General features: G+C 31.3%; 1 pseudogene; it reads left to right on the forward strand.

Annotated features, from left to right (window-relative positions):
• Window positions 1-7723: 7723 nt before the first annotated feature.
• On the forward strand, window positions 7724-8933 carry LOC149497598 (uncharacterized; annotated as a pseudogene).
• The last annotated feature ends 12073 nt before the right edge of the window (window positions 8934-21006 follow it).

The raw sequence follows: 21006 nt of genomic DNA on the forward strand, positions 1-21006 counted from the left end.
TATATGCAATTAATTGAAATCTAACTGTTAAAACTATAATCCGACATCACAATGATGCAATTCAATACTAATATAAAATCAATTGATCATCATAATTAGCAACACACAATTATTGAAAAATGGGAAAAATGAAAACTTACTTAATTAATGCACTAAATACCTTGATAAACTCTAATCAAATGCACCAACTGCTAAATCTAATGGCTTAGATTATTTTTTTATGGTTTGATTATGGTGTTTTTCTAAGAAAAATGAAGGATAAAGGTGAGGGGAAAGGAGGAGAGGTTCGGCCTCTCAAGAAGAAGAAGAAGAAGTTTTTTTTTTTGTTGCTTTGAAACAAAAGGAGGCTACTACCTCTTTCAATTCACGCTAGGTTTAGTTTTCTTTTTTTTCTTTTTTTATTAATTGTTTTTTACCTCAAGGGTGGCATAATCCTTTAGTAATAAGGAACCACCTTAATATTTTCTTTTTAATTTAAGCCATGTTGACGTGTTACTTAAAAACCACCTTTTTTTAATTATTTATCTAGCTAATTTTGAAGTTAGTGTGTAGCCCTTTTAAAATAATAAGGGTTTACTTTTACAATTAAAATCAAGGTAAACTAAATTAAGCAGTCAAAGTCAATTTGATTAAGGACTTTAGTCAAAATTAAAATCAAGTCAACTTATTTAAAATCATTTGTTTTTCTTCCAATTTTGAAACATGCTTTAATTTAAGTCAAATTTCAAAATTGAAAACACCATTATGAAATTCAAATAGTCAATTTGAGAAAATAATGCATACAATGGATGATTCATACATTAAGGGTTTTACAATAGCATTAAAAGATTATGATTCATACATTTGAGAAAACAATGCATACAAGAATTGCTCCAATTGGATTGAAATTAGTACCAAACCCTAATTGGCACTTCTAATTAATATATCATACAATTACTCATGGTTCCAGAAATCAGGATGTTACAATAGCATTGAAAGTTCCCTCTACTTACCTTTTCGAGTCATCATAAGGTTTGGTTACCATGTATAACGAATCCAAATCAAATATACTCAATCTAAACTTTGATAGGATTTGCTAGGACAGACATTCAACGTTGAACTATCATCAACCATAACACTGCTCGTTATTCTTCCTCTAGCCTCTGCCTTGACAAACAGAGCTTTAGTGAGATTCCTAGCCTCAAGAGGTAGCTCATCATAAAAAAAGGAATTAGTTAGTGGCTTACTTTGAACAACACCAATAAAATCACTCATGGAGATAGTAGCAAAAACAAGAATATCCACCATAGCTTTCAACAATGCCTCACACTGCTTCTTTGAGGCAACGAGTAGTTCCCACATACTAACATTTGCATGGTCTTTTTTAATTGTATTAGAACAACATCATCTTCTTCCATCTTTCTTTCTTTCTCAATTTGTGCTTCTCTTTTCATGCTAAATCACTCTCTCTGTCCTCCTCTCTAGCTGGTAAACCCTGCCATTTCTTGTTAGATTTTCAACATATTTACCCTCTAATTCAATGTCTTCCCATATATCAAGGGTTATACAGTCAACTTTAAGATTACTATCACTTGTACCTCATATATTAACAAGGATGACTCACTCTTCATTGCTGTTCTCCCAAATATCTAGGACCAAAACCTTTGAATGCTCATTTTCCTCAATTTCAAGTACATTAGATTCGGCTAATACTTCCTCCAGGGTCTTACCCGAGTCTGTCATGTTCAAGTTTCTTAAAGGAGGAACATTATGAAAGGTTGGCAGGGGATTAATTATGGTACTAGTAATCTCATATTTAAGACACAAACATTGATCAGTGTGATGACCATGAACTTGGTGGAACCGACACTAAGCATTGTGATTGAAGTTTTTCGATAAAGGATTTGGCAAAGATTTATGAGGTAATGGCTGTAATAAACCAACTGGCTTCACTTTCTTAAACTCTTTTGATGATTACATGTCGAAATTAAAAAACTTTCTTTGTTGGGTACTTGTGGCATGAACATCGAGAAAAGCAATAGTATTACTAGGACTCGTGATCTTGCTAGCAGCACCCTGATAACCAACTCTGTTTCCACTTTTATACCCATATCTTTTGTCTTCATTCATCTTAAAAAACCTACCTTGTAAACTTGGCCAAATTCTATTAAAGGCATATAGTACATATTATCCCTGAAAGCAGGTAAGGTGTCTTTGATGAAACTCTTGATATGTTCTTCTATGTCAGAACGATTCTTTATCTGAGTGACTTTTTCTCTCCAATGAGCCATATATTAAAATTTTGCTCATCATTCTTCTGTACATTAGTCTTTAAATCTCTCATATTAACACTCATCTGGAGGTTATAAGCATATTCTCGAAGGAAAGTAGAAGTGAGCTCAACCCAGTCATTGTGAACCCCTACCCCAAATGTCATAGGCATGTGAATGCATGTGACTAAGGGAGAAATGCACATGATGTGTGTGAGTCGCCACCTTGTTTAATTATTTAAGGGTAAACTAGGAAAAAACCCTGAGTGACTCCAATTTTAATTAACCTAGTTACTAGATTAATTATCCCAATGTTTAAGGCACAGTCTGCAAACCCGAGGTGGATCCCGAGACTATGTCATGCTGATAAACTAACTGATGAATGAGCACTTTGCAAGGTGAATGATGGATTAATGAAATGTTTGAGTGATTTTGACTTGCCGCTCGGGGTTAAATCCCTAACGTGCCTACGTACTTCCGTTTGAATGGAAGATCAAAGTCAACGTAGTTCGATAGGCCTTCTTTGAAGGGCTTTGAAGGTGTATGCTTAATGCATGAGTGTGTGTATGCTTTGTGCATGTTCGTTTAGGCATTTTGCCAAAGGATCGATTGATTCGATTAGGCGTTCGTCGCCAAATGTGTTGGTTTTAAGGCATTTGTGCCAAAAATGGTTGTCGGGCGATTTGTCGCCAAAATCGTTGATTTTAAGGCTCTTAGCCAAAATGGTTTATTTAGGCGATTTTATCGCCGAAAGTTGTTGATTTTAAGGCTCTTAGCCAAAATGGTTTATTTAGGCGATTTTATCGCCGAAAGTTGTTGATTTTAAGGCTTTGAGCCAAAATGTGTTGATTTAGGCAATTTGTTTGCCAAAATGATGTGATTGGGCGATTGTCGCCAAAATGATTGATTTTAAGGCCTTTGGCCAAAAAGTGTTGATTTAAGCAATTCATTTGCTAAAATGTGTAATTTAGGCGATTGTCGCCAAAATGGTTGATTTTAGGGCCTTTGGCCGAAATGTGTCGATTTAGGCAACCTGTTTGCCAAAAGTGTTGATTGGGCGATTGTCGTCAGAATTGATTGATTTTAAGGCCTTTGGCCAAAAGATTGATTAATTTAAGGCATTTTGCCAAAAGGTTCGATTTAAGCGATTTGTCGCTAGACAGTGGTTAATCTAATTTATAGGCAATTTGTTTACCAAAATTGATTAAACCGTAGGCAATTTGTTGCCAAAATGTGATTGATTAAACTGTAGGCAATTTGTTGCCAAAACGCGATTGATTAAGGCTTTTAGCCACAATTATTGATTAATTGGACCTTTAGGCGAAGTGTTCGAAATAAAGGCAATTACACCGTAGTTATTGATTAACTAGGCATTTTAGCCAATATTGTCGGATTTAAGCTTTAACGCCACGTTTATTAATTAACCGGACATTTAAGCTTAATCGTGTTTAATTAAGACAGTTTATTTGTCTAAATGATGACGTGAATGCATTTATGCAGTTGTAGAATTATTAAGAGTAGAAGAGAAATATGCATGAAGTGCTAAAATTAAATGAGCAGAGTTTCGTTTGTGTACCTGATTTAATCGACGGCCGCTTCTTAGCTCCAGATTAAGCTCCTCGTTTAGGAAATATTAATTAATTTTAATTTGTTGAATTTTAGTCGGCAAATATCACAATAAAAATGCAATAAAAATTAAATTAAATGCAAAAAGCGGTAAAGAAATCGCAAGGAGCGTGGGAGGGAGGAAGATCGTCCGTCAACACAGACAGGGGTGTCAAAATTGAAGAGGTAAGTGGCCTTTTATAGGCAAAAAATGGGTTGCCGGCGGCAGGTGCCGCCGGATGTCAGGCGGCAGGTGCCGCCGGTGGCCGGAGCCACCGTGCTCGGCCGCGGTTACTTGGGCTTTTTCACTCCGGAGGAGTTTTCGGGAGTTTCGGGTCTCCGAAAAATATTCCGGGACCTGTTCCGTGATCGTTGCGACATTCCGGACGTTTTAAGTACCATATTGGCATACTTTGGGATTGTTGCGACATTCAAATTTACTGTAGCAAAGTCAAACTAATTGGCATGGCACTGTTGCAGGCCGGACTGTTTGCAGTCTGGGAAAACTGGCTTTTTGAGCCTCAAAATTTGAGTATTCACAGTCATAACGAATCTTCTTATCCAAATTGTAGTACTACGTCTGAGCTTAACCAACTAGAGACATGGAAAACATCCTCAAAGTTTCCTTTAGAGGCAAACCAACTAACTCCACCATAGCCTTGTACTATATAACATGGACCTTGGGATCTCCAGTACCATAAAATTTTGAAACTTTGGGCATCTTGAAAGTAATAGGCATAAATCCACTAACTCCAATTCTTCATCAGCATCGTCATCCAAGTCCATATATTTGTAGCCCTTTAGACTTCATGAAAAAGTTTAGTTTCTCTACCCATTTGTCTATCTTATCCATCTTATTAAACTTCACAGATGGAATCACATCAGAATCAACTTTCTTGCTAGTAGCTTTCTTAATGAAGAATTGTTCATCTTGTCAAATATCACCTCATTCTAGTCTTTCTTTTCAAGATCCCCCTTATCTTCTTTTCCAGTTTAATATGCAACTTCCCTTTATTTGCAATGAAATCTTTTATTCGAGCTTCAAACATGGTGTGAAAACACTTATCGAGCTGACCTGATAAAATTCTTTCCAACATCTTTTCCAAATCACTCTGAGCAATCATTTCACTAGCTATGATATAGAAATAGGTGCATATTTCAATTCTTGGTTTATATAAACAACTTGGGAACCCGAGCAGTTGGTCAGAGCAGAATCAAGAGTCTTCAAAGGGAACTGAGGTCTTTTGTATTCTAACCAGTTTGTTCTTTGACCTTGACCAACCAAAACTTTGAATGTCAAAAGCTTTGTCTTTCTTATGAGGAGCTTTGATGGCTACAAACTCGAAAGGTTAGATATGATCCATGTATGTATGAGATATGATATAAAACACCATATCGAGAAATGCAACTAATGTAATATCCCGGCATACCATAGTTTCGATTGTTAGACCATACAAAGGCTGGCGGGGACCCTTGGATGTAAAGAAATGAATAATGTTAATTTGTAACAAAATATTTAAAGTGTCTTAGAAGGGCCATCCTACTTGAAGGGAAGAGTGACAAGGATAACGTTCAAGCACATTCTTCTTAATACCCTATACTAAGAGCAGATGAAAGAAAGAGTTGATTCCACAGCTCCTTCATCAGATTTGGGCGCTTTTGAATAAGCTACTTCTGTGAATGACTCAACAAATACTAAAAAGAACATTTCAACCAATTTCATTGAAGAAAATGGAAATTTTTATTATTGCCTAGCCCTTTCGAGTTTTCCAATCAACTATTTTTCTCTCAATTCTCATTTTTTTTTCCTTAAAAAGAAATGTGTTTAAGCATGGATTTTTATTTTTATTTTTTTATAAATTGTGATATATCTCACCTCACTAATTCAAAAGACAAAAAAAAAAAAAAAAAAAAAATTGAAACAAAACTAAAACTTTGCATTGCCATAAGAAGTTATTTTTACATGCTTCATTCCAAATAAAAGATGAAAGTCTTAATTAGGCCTTAGAAAGGGTTTTTGATTATAAGCTTAAATCAAAGATCATCTTGTAATGGGCTTCAAGAACTTTGATATGGTTTAGCATCCTTCATAGTGAAACATCCCATCTCAACCAAACGGTTAGCAACATGAGCGGAGCAAGCATCAATGCCTTGGAAAAGAATCATGGTATCATTCTGAGCTCGCTTAGTGTCTAGCAAAATATAATGGGCTTCATTATCGGGGTGCATTTGGATTGGCTCTTGGGGAGCAGGAGGAGCTTCCATTTCAATGGGCTCGGGCCCCGGCATTAGTGGAAGAGCAAGCAGAAGTTGGATGCAGTTGCCTGGCATTTTTTAATTTAATCACATTCAAAAGGTCCCTTCCCACTTGATGTTTCAAATGGCATAACCTAGGCATGACAGAATGTTCCTAAATGGTTGTAAAGTAAATAGTTATCTGATGCATGTGAAAGAATGTATATATAAACATAAATATTAGGGATGAGTGTTGGAAAATGCATGTCCTTCACCCTTATATCTCCCACACACGATTTATGGTGATAAGTCAAAGGCTAATCCTAAGACCACTGACAGAGGGAAGGGGGGCTGGGGGGGGCACCTTCCCCTTAGCTTTGATAAAAATTTTTACTACACTCTATAAGTGTATTATCCTTAATATATAATGGTGCCAAGTTTTTGCACTCAGATCCAATGACTTGAGTTCCAACCACAACATCTTTAATTTATTTTTTCAGTTATATTTTACAACGACAACAAGCCCTATAGCCCACAACCCAGCAGTAACATATTTCTAATCATAAACATTAATATACTCGCACAACACACACACACACACACACACACACACACACACACATATAAATATTCACACAGTTAAAAGAGAAACATAATTTATTTAATTTTGAAGAGAAGAGAATGAAACACAGTTTAATTTTAATTTTGAAAAGAAGAGATATAGTTTCAAGAGATGAGAAACAACGAAACACAACATATCTAACATGTATGTTTCTCACTTTATAATTAATTTTAATTTAGGTTTTTTAATTTTTCTTTTAAATTTTAGTTTAAGTTTGATTTTATTCTATGAATACACAAAAATTCTCATAAATATTAAATATTTAATTAAAACTTAACAACTTGAAAAATTAATATGTAATTAAATTGATCGAATTTAAAATTACAATAAAATATGTAAAATTTTAACACTAATAATTATTTTCATTGCAATTTCTAATATGAAAAGTTTAGGAAGTCATATTTTGTTGTAATTTTTCATTAAAAAATTTTGATCATATGTAGTATAAATTTACTTATGTAATTAATTATTTTTAGGAGTTTGATCATTCGAAGTCATGGAAAAATTAAGAACTATTGATTCATTTTTCAAAACAAAAATACTAAATAATTTGAAATTCAAGGAGATTCATCTACTTAAGAAAGAGTGGAACTTGAACCTGAAGTATTAATTCCTGATCCTTCTCATAACCTGAAGTATTAATTTTGGATTGTCCTCATAAGGCTCAAAGAGTGGAACTTGAACAAACTAATAATTCTTTCTTAAAGCGTGATCTTGGAAAGCATCCACAAATCTGAAAATATCCTGTAAACCAACAAGATGAAATTCGTCGAGCATATCTCAAAGCTGGTCCTTATTAATATAGACTTGAAAAGTATCCAACACCAAGTTAAATAATAAATCTTTATCATTTTTGTGCTACTTGGTTTCATTTGTTTCCATCTTGGCTTGAGTATTCTCCATCTAGTGATGCTACTTTTTGCTTACCTTGTTATATATTTAGTAAGCCACGTGAACAATCTAATTCAAATAAGTTTGATGTTGGAGGTTTAAAAAGGTGGAAAAAGGTTAGATGAGCGAATTGTGTATTTCTTCAACATGTGATGAAATTGTTATTAATTGACTAATGCTTCAAGTTTCTATTGATGTTGATGACTTAAATTTCAAGCTTGTGCATTTCGAGGATGCGATGAAAGTTTAGATTCTCTTAATCACAAAAATTTTCTTGAACTTATAAAGCTTCTAACTTCTTACAATGAAAAGGTATGAATTCTTATTATACTTTTCAATTTCAAATCAGATTTTCTTTTGAATAGATAGAATTCACGTCTTTAATACTTTATTATTTTATTTTTCAAACTAGAAAGGTTACAATTGTTGTTCAAAGTAAAGTGCCAACGAATGTCTATTGTACATCACCAGATATTCAAAAAAAAAAAAAAAGATTCTTTCTATCTTTCAAAATAAATTAAAATGAGGAGATTTATCAATAGATAGCTGATGCAAAACTTTGCATCATCTTTAATGAATCTCGTAATGAGTCCAAAAGAGAACAAATTGCTCTTGTTTTATGATTTGTAGATAAGCATGGATTCATACGCGAAAAGTTCTTTACTTTTATTTGTGTATGATACATTATGGCTGCAACTCAAAAAAAGAAGATTTTTTATGTTCTTACTCGATATAAATTTGCTATTCATAATATTCATTGATGCGTCCCACATCGCCCACGGAGTACATCCTGGGCTAGCGTATAAGGCTGGGTTCAGTCCTTCCCCTACAAGCTAGCTTTTGGGGCGAAGTTAGGGGTCCAGATCCTTATCATTTGGTATCAGAGCTCTGGCTTCGTGGGGTCGGTGTCTCATGGGGTTCGTCAGAACGCCGACTGAGGCAGTCGGGTCTTATGGGGGTGGGGATGATGCGTCCCACATCGCCCACGGAGTACATCCTAGGCTAGTGTATAAGGCTGGGTTCAGTCCTTCCCCTACAAGTTAGCTTTTGGGGCGAAGTTAGGGGTCCAGATCCTTATCATTCATGGGCAAGGATATGATGGAGCTAGTAACATGAGAGGTCAATGGAATGGCTTACAAGCTTTGATTTGCAATGAATGTCCTTATGCTTACTATATCCATTATTTAGTCCATCAACTACAACTTGCTTTGGTTGCAGCATCTTGAGAAGTTGCACTAGTTCATCAATTCTTCTCCAATTTAATTTATATAATCAATATTGTTATTGCATTTAGTAGAAGCCATGATGAATTTAGGAGCCTTAAGCTATAGAACTAATTATAGGGATTGGTAATAATGATATTGAATCATAAAGGAGGCTTAATCAAATTGGCACTTTAAAGTGTGTAGGAGATACTCATTGGGGGTTCTCATTTAGACTCTATTTCTAGTTTATTAAATCTATTCAATGCAACTTGTGTGGTTCTAAGTAAAATGGCTTGTAACACCCTGATTTTTGAATTCATGAATGATAGCTTACTAAATTGCTAATTGGTACAAAATTAGGATTTGGTATGATTTTCAATCCGAATAAGTTAGTTTCATAATTATTTGTCTTGATTGTGATTCATGCATTATAAGTTATTAGTGTGATCATTCATGCATAAAATGATTTTTGGATTGTGAACTACAAAGTGGTACCTTAGAAAGCCTAATTGTGGAATTTAATGTGATATGGCTCTAATTGCACCAAGTAAAATGAAATTGGACTTGAAAATAATGTTATTTTAATTTTTGAATATTTTTCCTAAATTAATATGATTTTTCCCTATTTATTAAGCATTTAAATGGCTAGATTGGTATTTATAAGTAATTAATGATATATTATAAATTCATAGTATTTATCAGTGTTTATTATTATTATTATTAAATATTTGTTCAATTATGATATATTAAATATTTATTTGTATTTTGTTTATTAAAATTGCTTTTTTGTTAATTAAGTGGGCTTTATTTGATTATTGCTTAATTAGTAATAGTGGGGCGCTAACTAAAGGGGAAAAAGAGGAAAAAAATAATAAAAACATAAAGAGGGCGACGCCTCTTGTTGCTCAAGCAAGAGAGTTGCGGCTTCTTTTTGTTCTACACGCTAAAGAAAGAAAAATGGAGACAGAAATTTTCTTTGATTTTCATCATAAAGACTTGTGATCAAACATCAAAACAAATGAATTTAAAGTTCGTATTGGTGAATTAAAACTAGTAATCAAGGTACAATTAAGCTATAGTTGCAGGAATGCATTCCGTAATCGATGTAAGCTTTTATCTCATAATCCGCATGGAGTTTTTAAATTTTGATAACATATTTAGAATCAGCATGATTGAGAGATTCTAAATCACTAATTGTTGTTAATTTTCTGTATGTTTTTTTATTTCGTGCCTGTAGAAAGGTGCGAACCTTCGAAAATCAATTAAGCCTAGGAAAAGGCCTGAATTTCGAAATTGATTAGACATTTGTGTAGTTGGAGGTTAGTACTCTTCATATTTGTGCTTGATTTGATTTTTGGACATTGTTTGTGATATTGTGATCATGAGGGTATTTTGGGGACTTCCTTATTTCAGTTGAGATCTTGTGAAATTGAGTTAACATATGTGCAATTGAGTATGAATGGATGCTATAATGTGAAGAAATTGAAAAACAATAAAATCCTAGCCCTATGAACTCACACTAGCCGAATATTTATAGGCCCATGTTTGATGTGGATTTTTGTTAATTATTTGACTATTACTTTTTTAATGGTGTTATTGTGACATGGTGTGATGATTTTGTGTGTTGGATTGATGAGTTTAGTCCTCTAACATTGCTATTGTAGAGGGGTCGAACCTATAGGGAAGGGGAAGTGTGGTTATGGCTTTTAACTCATGCAATTGGAACCTGTTAAGTTAATTTGGTTTATTAGTGAACATATGGTATGATTATAATCTTAAGTTGAGTCATGTATGCTTTAAGCCGAATATGATTGTGCCTAAGTTCTTAGTTTGACTTATCTGCTTTATTCAATTAGCATACTAAGATGTTGTTTAATTAGCTAATTGTTGTTACAAGATATTGCATGTGTTATGAATGCATGTTGAGGTTACCAATAATGAGGTATGAATTGACTATGCATGATTTAAGTAATTTAGCTATGTTAATTGAGTCTAAATATGCATCTAATCGGTAAAAATGTTGTTATAATAGTAAATTCAGATTGATGAATCTGAGAATACATGAATTAGACTTGGGCAAGGTTAGCTCCCAAAGGAGGCCGAACTAGTAAATGCAAACTAAGGAATTTGAGAATACATGAATTGGACTTGGGCAAGGTTAGATCCCAAAGGAGGCCTAACCTAGGCTAGTGTTTATTAATGATTTGTTTAACTTCTTGCATGTCTATATGCTAAGATATGATAGTATATGTTACTTAATGAATTAATTATACATGTGATGGATGGTTAAGATATGATTAAGTTTTTAAGTTGACTAATAGTACCAATTTGGGGATTATTGTCTTGATGACATTAAAGTATGCAATTGAATGTACCTATATGCAATTAAGTACTAGTACGAAGTGTGTGTATGATCAAGCCTAGAAATATATGCATGTACCTTAGAAACTAGGACTGGTTGAACCATGTCCCCTAGGGTGTGCCTTTGTCTAACTTTTAATTTATGACATATATGAGTTAAACATGAGGTATATTAGTATGATTACTCGTATGATGTGGTATATGACTAAATGATGTCTCAAGATTATTCAACTGTCACGTTGAATTGATAGTGTCTAGTTGATGTCAATTGATCCTAAATGAGTAATATTCCTAATTCATGTTTGAATTGATTAATAGTAAACTTAAGTGCAAACTTAAGTTAGGTGGAGACCAAATAGGTATAAATTGGTAATGTTTACTTGATTAATGAGTAATTCAATTTGATAAAATTTGGCAATTAACTTAATTAGTAATGAGTATAATTGACTAATAAATGAATGTTAATTGTATGATCCGTTCATGGCTAAAATTAGAGTTTTAACCTAATTGGATTGAAATAGATAATTGATTATGTAATACACCTAATTAAAGCATGAGTTAAATAATGATAAGTGGAATTGCACGATTGAACTTGAGTTAGCCTAAGTATTTGACGCAACATATACATGTATGACTTAAGATAAATAGACAACTTAAGATGAATGTAATGCATGTATGACTTTAATAAAACGTCTTATTTCGCTTTGTATGTGATTAATTTAATGTTAGAACAATTAGGGTTTTGAATTGGAAATTAGTTATAAATTGGGGCTTTTTTTGTCAAACTTACCTAATTATTTAAATTGAAGTTCTAAATATGCAATTGAGTATACTATGATGCTAATACTTGATTTAAATGAGAATTGAATTTCTCTAGCCTATATAATTAGGATGGACCGAATAGGCCCAAGTTATGCATGTATGGATTCCTGATCAGTGATTGATAGTACTAATTGGTATAAACTTGAATATGATTGAGCTATTTAATGTGATGCTTTAATGATGAGGATAGTCCTTTAGTGCTAAAATAATTAGAGGTTGAGGTGTGATTAATGTTATGCATGAGTGAGGCAAGTGTGTGATTAGCTTAGGTCCTTACTATATTTAGGAAGAATAGTAATCAATAAATGATGTATGGATATGATGAGTATTTAATGTTATTGTTATGTACATACTTTGATAATTGCGACACATAAGGACCAATTAGTTCCTTTGTGTGTAATTGGGGTGAAGACGCAACCAGGTATGTCTAAGAATACTTATCATATTATGTCTGAACTTGAGATCATATCTATAATTGGACTGTGATACAATTAGAACACTATAACTTAACAGCTGGGCCCTTATTATGTACTTGGTTGAATAGTTGTATGAATGTGGATATACTGATACTGGATATACTAAGCTTGCTATTGAATAGTAAAATTAAGATATAATCATATGTTGGACACAGAGTGTCCCACTTAGGTTGCGGATGCACACCACCATTTACCACAATTCTGTAGGCTTTTACCACCATTCTATAGGCTTTTGCCTAATCTATTCTATTGGCTATTATGTCATTCTGATTCTGAATTTGGTACCTATTCTGCTTTTATTTCTTCCGAGTTACTTATAAGGCCCATAAATAAAAGATTAAAGTAATATGATTGATATTATACTGTGATAGTATGTGTTCTAAAATATTCTATAACAGAGTATAGGTTCTGATTTGGCAATGAGACCGATAATTTTCTAACATGAGAATGTAACTGCTAATATTTTGTAATAGTATGTTTTGATACTATTATGATAACATACATATGCGCTGAATACATTTGAAAAAGAATATACTCTGAATTCATTCTGATGTAGTATAAGTTCTGTTGACATATTGAAGTAGTGTGCGTTTAAAATACAAAGAACTATGATCATTGATACTTGAGTTATTTATATTCTATTATATTGAGATTTGAAACGAGCCTTAAGAAATATGAGTTACCTATTGTAGTATGATTAGTTGTGCTACAAGATACCTAGGCTGATACTGTTATATGATTGATTGTGACATAAGTTACTCAAAGCAATATAGTTATGTAGCTGCTTGTGATGTAAGTTTCTTATATTGCAACTAATGCTTTATTACTCGGAATGCAAGTTACTATTGTTGCAACTTTAGTTTGAATTTAGGCTTATTAAGTTGATGTATAATCATTAGTGTTAGAGTTATAAGGTGAAACTCATTGCTTTAAGAATAGTTATATTTAGGTGGAATGAGTATGAACTGCTATGATAGATGTCATGAATTATATGGCTTAATATGTATTGTTTCAATGAACCATGCTTATGTGCTTGAGGTATACATTTATATGTTGAGTATCACTGAGTTTTATACTCAGTTCGATGCTTTTATCTCACGTAGGTTGGTTGAAGGCTTGGATTGTTGTTTAGTTCCTGAGTACAAGCGTTTAGAGGAGGAAGTCTTCATATTTCTAGTCATAAGTGAGTCCTTAAAGTGGACTCATGGCATGTGTTAGTTTTATTTCATTGAGAGTATTGGTTATATCATTGGGGTTTATAATTAATAAGTTTAAGAACACTGAAATTATTTTTGGATTAAATACTTTATGAGCCACTTGTTTAAGTATTATTGGATTTGGTTTAGTATTTCGTTTAAGATCTTTTAACCAGTTTTTAAAATTATTGAATTTCTTTCTGAAAATAAGGTTTGATATATCATATGGACTATGCTTTTTCCTAAACTATTTAATGAGTCTGATTGAGGTGCTTATCTATAAATTTAATCTGAACAAAATTTTGTTACCTCCTACACTTGATTTGTTTATAAGTCGCATATTGAGTCTTCCGCTTTGTATTATAAAGTTTTGTAAACTAAATATCTTTTGTAAACCAAATATCTTTTATTAAGTAACTGAATAAGTATTAAGCAAGTAAATCAGTATGTGCCTTCGGAACAAAATGTGACATCTCATGCCTAGTCCTGCAGGAACGAAAAGGGTTGTTACACTGCTGATGAAGGAGTTTCATATTCTAAACGAGGAGATACAAACTTTGGTTTAAAGCAATTATTATCTTTTGACTTTTTCTTCATTTTGCATCTCATGAAAGAACTTTTGGAAATTACTCGAATGTTTTGTCAAGCTTTGTAACAACAATCTCAAGATATTTTGAATTCTACACTTTGTCTCAAGTACAAAAATATTAATCAAGAATTTAAGAGATTCAAGTTGGAAAATTTTTTTTTTTGAAAAATAAAAATACTTTATGAGAAACATCAAGTTGATATTCCATATTTCAGTGCTTGATATATTGCAAGGCATGATTGATCTCGAAACCAACACGATCAGATTAACATTGAACAATATCATCGAGTTGATGTGTTTATTGCTGCGATTACTTATCAATTGTAAGAATTGAATAATAGGTTCAATGATCATGCAATAGAGTTAATTATTCTCAGTTGTGCTTTAGAACCTAGACATTATTTAAGGCTTTTAACATTAATGATATTTGCAAGCTTGCATGGAAGTTCTATCCTAATGATTTCACAAAGCAAGAATTAATATATTTAGATAGAACTTGAACACTTCAAACTTGATGTTCAAAATTATATTGAAATGCAAAAATTAGGCAGTTTTCAAAAGTTGTGTCAAGGGCTAATGACAACTAGAAATCTTTAATTTATCCTCTCATTGATACACTAATCATGCTTGTTCTTACTCTTCCTATATCGACAACAACTTCAGGATGAGCATTTTCAATAATGAATGTAGTGAAGACCAAACTTCGCAACAAAATGGAAGATAATTTCTTAAATGATTACTTGGCTGTTTAAATTGAAAAAGAAATCGCAATAAAATTTAGTTTGATTGAATTATAGATGACTTTAGCACTATGAAAGAACGTTAAGTAAAACTTATGTACAACAACAAAAAATGATGTTAAGTCAAGTAAGGATTCAAATAATTTTTATGATATAGTTTTAACAATTTTTTTTTTACAAAAATTTATGATTATATTTTTACTTATGTTATAAATTAATTTTACTATTACATATATTATATTAAGAATAAGGATGCATGACATTCATATGGCAATTTGAAGATATTTTTTAATCGGCTAAACACATATTTAGCCCCTTGAATTGTCATAAGTTTTTCTATTAAGCTCTTTTTTGAACTTTTTTCCTATTGAACCCTCCAACTTTATGCGTATTTCTTACGAGTCCCTGTTATTAGCAATTTAACAAAGTGTGTGCTCACACAAAAAATTAAGCGCATTTACTGTCTTCTTTCCATTGCTCCTTCAAACCGACATCTTTCCACCATATCCCCAACCTTCCTGGATAAGAACTTAACTTCTCAAAATGAAGTTGTTTCATTTTAAACTCTCTCCTAATCTCACAATCTATTGTCCTGTTCTTTCTTTTCTCATAAATTTTGAAACCTAAGAACAAACTATATTCATACATAAGCCAAGCTTTATATTTTTTACCCCTATAAAACCATAAAACATAAAACCCACTTCAAAAAAACACCCAAAACAATACCACCATTATAAAAATCCACCACAATGTTCTTAGCTAAATTTCACCGTCGACAATGAACTTGACAATAACGACACTTCACATGGCAACTGGGTATCTCCAGTCAGGTTTTGTTAAGTTTTTAGTAAATCTCAAAATGGATATGTAAGTAGAAGATGATCGAAGATTAATTTGATTGGAGGAAGCATAGCAAGCAATAGGGTAATAGTAATTGTACAACCTAAAGGCTTTGATTGGTTTGATTTATTGTGTGAAACACTTTTGTCATACACAATGTTTCTTTGATTGGTTTGATTTGGTGGCTTTTTAGAATGTAAAGGCCTTTGAATTGTAGAACCTCAAGGATTTGCTTGAGAGTCTCGAGATTCTTTAATGGCTCATCGATTCCTCTTATTTTTTATCCTCCTCTGACTCTCACAGTAGAAATAGTTTGTTTTTTCGCTTAGGGAAGGAGTTGCAGAAGGAGAGGGGTAGGAGGGTAAAACTGGAGACACGTCGGACTAATAAAATTTTTTTTGCTTTTTCTTTCTTTGTATGTTCTCTTTTTATTCTTCTTTCCGTATTCTTTTTTATTAATTTTTTAGTGGCTAGTTGTGCAGTGATAAAAAACAATTAAAAAGTTGTTTCTAAAACAAATATTGAAAATATTTTTTATTTTTTTTAGAAAAATATTATATTTTTCTTTTGTTTATATTAAATATTAAAAACGTAAATATAACATTTAATTCAGTGGGTGAGTCTTATATTGCTCATTGCTCCTCCTAAGAGAAAGTAAGTAGAGTTGTATTCTTGAAATGAAAATATCGTACGAGAAGAAAGTAGATCTAGTATGGGGCCTCCACTGGTGGATCCCCCTTTCTTCGCGCTGGTTCTAAAAAAAATTGTGTAAAGTGAGATGTGTGATAGTTGGCATGGGACTCTTTACCGGCAGTGTCCATCATGGTCCCTCTGTGTTCTAAAAGCCGGAGGTAGTTTTAACTCCTTTGGACGAAGCTCTTTCCTCAAGAGCTCTATGATTACTCCTCGGGCATACGGATTAAGAGGAAGACACCTTCCCAACCATAATTCGATTGGAAGGGTGGTTTTAGTGTACATTGCTAATAGTCTCTCCACTCGAAGACTACGGCTATGGTCGAGCCGCGATAACACGCGAAAGCCTATACCACCAACTCTGCACCCAACTAGTTAGATTGAGATGAATTTAGATGGTTTGTTGACTAATATGAGAAAAGCCATGTTCAGTAATTTAATTATAGTATTAAATTTTAAAAGTTATTATTTCTATATTATTTAAGGACACGGAATTTTAGTAAATGATACACAATAGGACACACGTCTAATGAAGGATTTTTCTTTTTTTTAGGCCAGTCAATTCTAAATGAATGACAGCGTTTCAATGGTTAATGGTGGACTAATACCTAACAAGCTTAATTTTTTTTTGTGTCACCATGCTCCATTAAAAGTTTGCCAAAAGGGCCTCGTGATAAACACGAACAAAGTTGGAGGATTCAATAGAAAAAAAATTCAAAAATGGGATTAATAGAAAAATTTATGATAGTTTTGGGGACAAAATATGTGTTTAGCCTTTTTTAATCAGGTTTCTTTCATATCTTACTTTTATTCTACTTGTACCTGAAACTTGTGATTATATAATTAATAATGTTACAATTAATGCTTTTATATTTATAAAAGTCATTATTCCTTGTTTCGCAGGCAGGTATATATATAGTGTGTGTGTGTAGAGGGGGGTGTGGGTGTGTGTACAAACTTAAAAAAATAGATATTTTTTTGAAAAATACAAAGGAGAAATAATGTATTAGTATAATATATTTATTGAAAATAAAAAATAAGTAATAGAAAAAAAAAATAGTAAGCCTGTCTATAAGTATTATCATCTATGTAAATATAAATATAGATAAATAATCCAATTATGAAATACATAAGAATAAAGGAAAAATTCAATTAAAAAATAGATGCAGATAATATCGATATCAAATTTTCAAATAAATATTCATTTTGAAAAAAAATTACTCATTATAATTTTCTAATAATTTGATATATTTAGATATTAAAAATAGCATTTCAAATATAAATGATTGGATATTTGAATTCTTTTTAATATATTAAATGTTATTTTTTATTAACTTAATATAAAAAACTTAGAATTTTTTTTTACTATTATGAAATTTTTAAAAATTAGTATTTCAAAATGGTATTATAAGTAGTCAAATTCAAATATAAAAAATAAAGAAAAAAAGGTGAAAATTTTAAAAATAGATAGTGATTTTAAATAAATGTTTAACATTTAAATTAAAAAATACATCGGGTTAAAAAGTTGAAAAAATAAAGAAAATATTGAAAAATCTTAATATAGATACATAATTTTCCTTTTCATAAAAATATTTTAAAGCTTCCATTTACAATATTAAAATATAAACTTATATTTATATTTACTATTGGAGTTAATTTTTGAATTAATCTTGTGTGTTGTATATTTGATGATTTTAGAAATTAATTTTTCAAAAAGTTTTTTATAATACAACCGCATGGAGTAAATAAATTTACATTTAATTATTTAATTATTTATTACATATAATTATTTTAAAAAATAAATTTGAAAAAATTTAGAATTTTTAAATGCCAAATATTCAAAACTCGTAATTATTCAATAGTAATAAAATTCTAAAATAAGAAATATTGAGAAGGGAAAGCAAAGAAGTTAAGAAACATGTTACCAACAAAGAGTATTATTATTAACTTTCAGTCTCTATCTGTGCATATGTGTATTTTGGAACAAAATTATATATTATAAAATTGTATAGGTTAGTTGCCAGATCCTATACAATTAAGTATTCAAAATTGTGTTTTCACCAATTGCCTATATATATAAATATATCCAATGTTTCTTTAAAGCTAATAGAAGTATATCAAGTTGAAACATTGTGAAGAGGAGGAAAAAACAAATCATTGTGTTTTCCTTGGGACAAAAAATCATGTCAAGCAAGTACCGAGATGGTTAATGTTTGGCAGCTACTAAGAGTCTTAGAAGCCACTTATGAGGAGATCAGATTAAACATTAAAACTAAAGCCGTGTCATATATATATATATATATATATATATATATATATATATATATATATATATATATATATGATCAACAAGACAATGACCTGTTTATTGAAAGCTTGAAAAGCCAAAACCTCAAATGAATATTGAAGTCTGCTCATTGAAGAATACATATAATCAAATAATAATGAAAAAAAAATGAAATATGAAAAAAAAAAAAAAAAAAAAAGCTAGAGAAACTAACCCCTGCTTAGAATCTGTAAATTGAGTTTTGAGGTAGAATTTATATACAACAAGTTTTAGGTACAAAAGTTCAAAAGTTAACCTAGCTGGATTAGGTTAGATGACTAGATTAGATTATGTTTTAGAAATAATCTATTACTACTATTATTATACATTATAAATTGAATATTAAATTAAAAAAAATAAGTTAGCCAATCAAAACACAAAAAAATAGAAAAATTTTCTAGGAAAAGAAAAATAAAATGCTAAACAAGGAGACAAGAATGCCATGTCCTATATATATATATGCTGAACAATTTTCTTTTCCTTGTTATAGAGCATGATTAAGGAGCAATAAATCGCTACATGATCAAGAAGGCAATATCCTGTTCATTAAAAAGCATGAAAAGCCAAAACCTCAAAAGAATATCAATATACGCTCATTGAAAAATACATATAATCAAATAATTATGAAAATATAAAATGAAAATGGAAAAAAAAATAAAAGTTAGAGAAACTAACCCATGCTCAGAAATCGTGAAAAGCTTGAAAAGCAGAAGCCTTCAAAAGAATATCAAAGCCTGCTCATTGAAGAACACATGTAATAAAAAAATATATCAAATAATAATGAAAATAAAAAATGAGAAAGGAAAAAAAATAAAAGCTGGAGAAACTAACCCCTGCTTAGGAGCCGTGAATTACACTTGAGTTTTGAGGTAGAATTTATATATGATAACAGGTTTTAGATTCAAACAAAAGTTAAGCTAGCTGGATTAGGTTAGATGATTATATTAGATTAAATTAGGTTTTACAAGTTATCTATTACTATTATTATACATTATAAATTAAATATTAAATTAAAACATAAGTTGGCTAATCAAAGCACAAAAAGGAGAAAAATTCAAAATTTTCTTAAAAAAAGAAAAATAAAATGTTAAACAAAGAGAACGCCTTAAAATGTTACAGGTATATAGATGGTTGCAATATGATGATTTTATATAATGAATTGCATTTATAAATAAAATTCAACATATAAAATGATAAAAGTATTTTCGTCTTTAGGAAAATTTCATGGCTCTATCACTGTCTAGGAAGTTGGGTTAGACCCACAAACCAACATGGGGTTTTGAATCGATGACACTCACACGTATAACGTAAATGTACAAACTGGCAGCATAACTATACATTATTATGGTAAACCTAAAGAAAGGAACAAGGTGTAACACTCTCCGCCGAGTCTCGTGAGACCCGATGACGGATGCCATATTCGGTACCGGAGACACCGTCTTAACTTAACATACAAATCATTAAATAAGATTATGAATTAGAAGTAATTGAGTATTCACAAGTGTAGCGAGTAATTTTTTTTTTTTTTATAGATAATCATTTCATTTCGTTTTCATCTCTTTTTTTTTTTTTTTTTTTTTTTTGAAAAATAGATTGGGGAAAATCCTACATAAATACTGTAAGAATTTCCCTTTTAAAAACTGAGCTCGCCAAACATGTGAATACAAAATACTCCCAATTAAACTCCAAACTCCCAACATCTCCACATAATCATCATAACACAACAACACTTCTATATTTTCATAATTATATAAATCCTCAATAGCATTTTAATATTCATCAATTAATTGCATTCAGTATATATATCAAGTATTAATAAACTAATCATACCAACTCTCTTGAAATATTTTATATTCAATCATTTAATGAATCTTATGCTGATCTCTGAATATATACACCAACATAATTGCTAATGACATGCTTAAGTTATAATTCAAATAATATAACCTCCGAAAATAGAATACTTATATATGCCATAATTCTTAATTATATAAATCTCAATCTACTACTACCACAATAGTCACTTCTGCCCTGATGCTACTCTTCTAGTCTTCAAGCAGCAACCACAGTCTTTAACCTGCGCGTGATAAAAATCAACGCGCTGAGTATAAAACTCAGTGGTGCTCATAATTCACATACTTACTAAAGTTGTGATG

The sequence above is a fragment of the Jatropha curcas genome, chromosome 3, assembly GCF_041381405.1.
Source record: "Jatropha curcas cultivar XTBG-Jc1 chromosome 3, XTBG_Jcur_1.0, whole genome shotgun sequence".
Classification (NCBI taxonomy): domain Eukaryota; kingdom Viridiplantae; phylum Streptophyta; class Magnoliopsida; order Malpighiales; family Euphorbiaceae; genus Jatropha; species Jatropha curcas.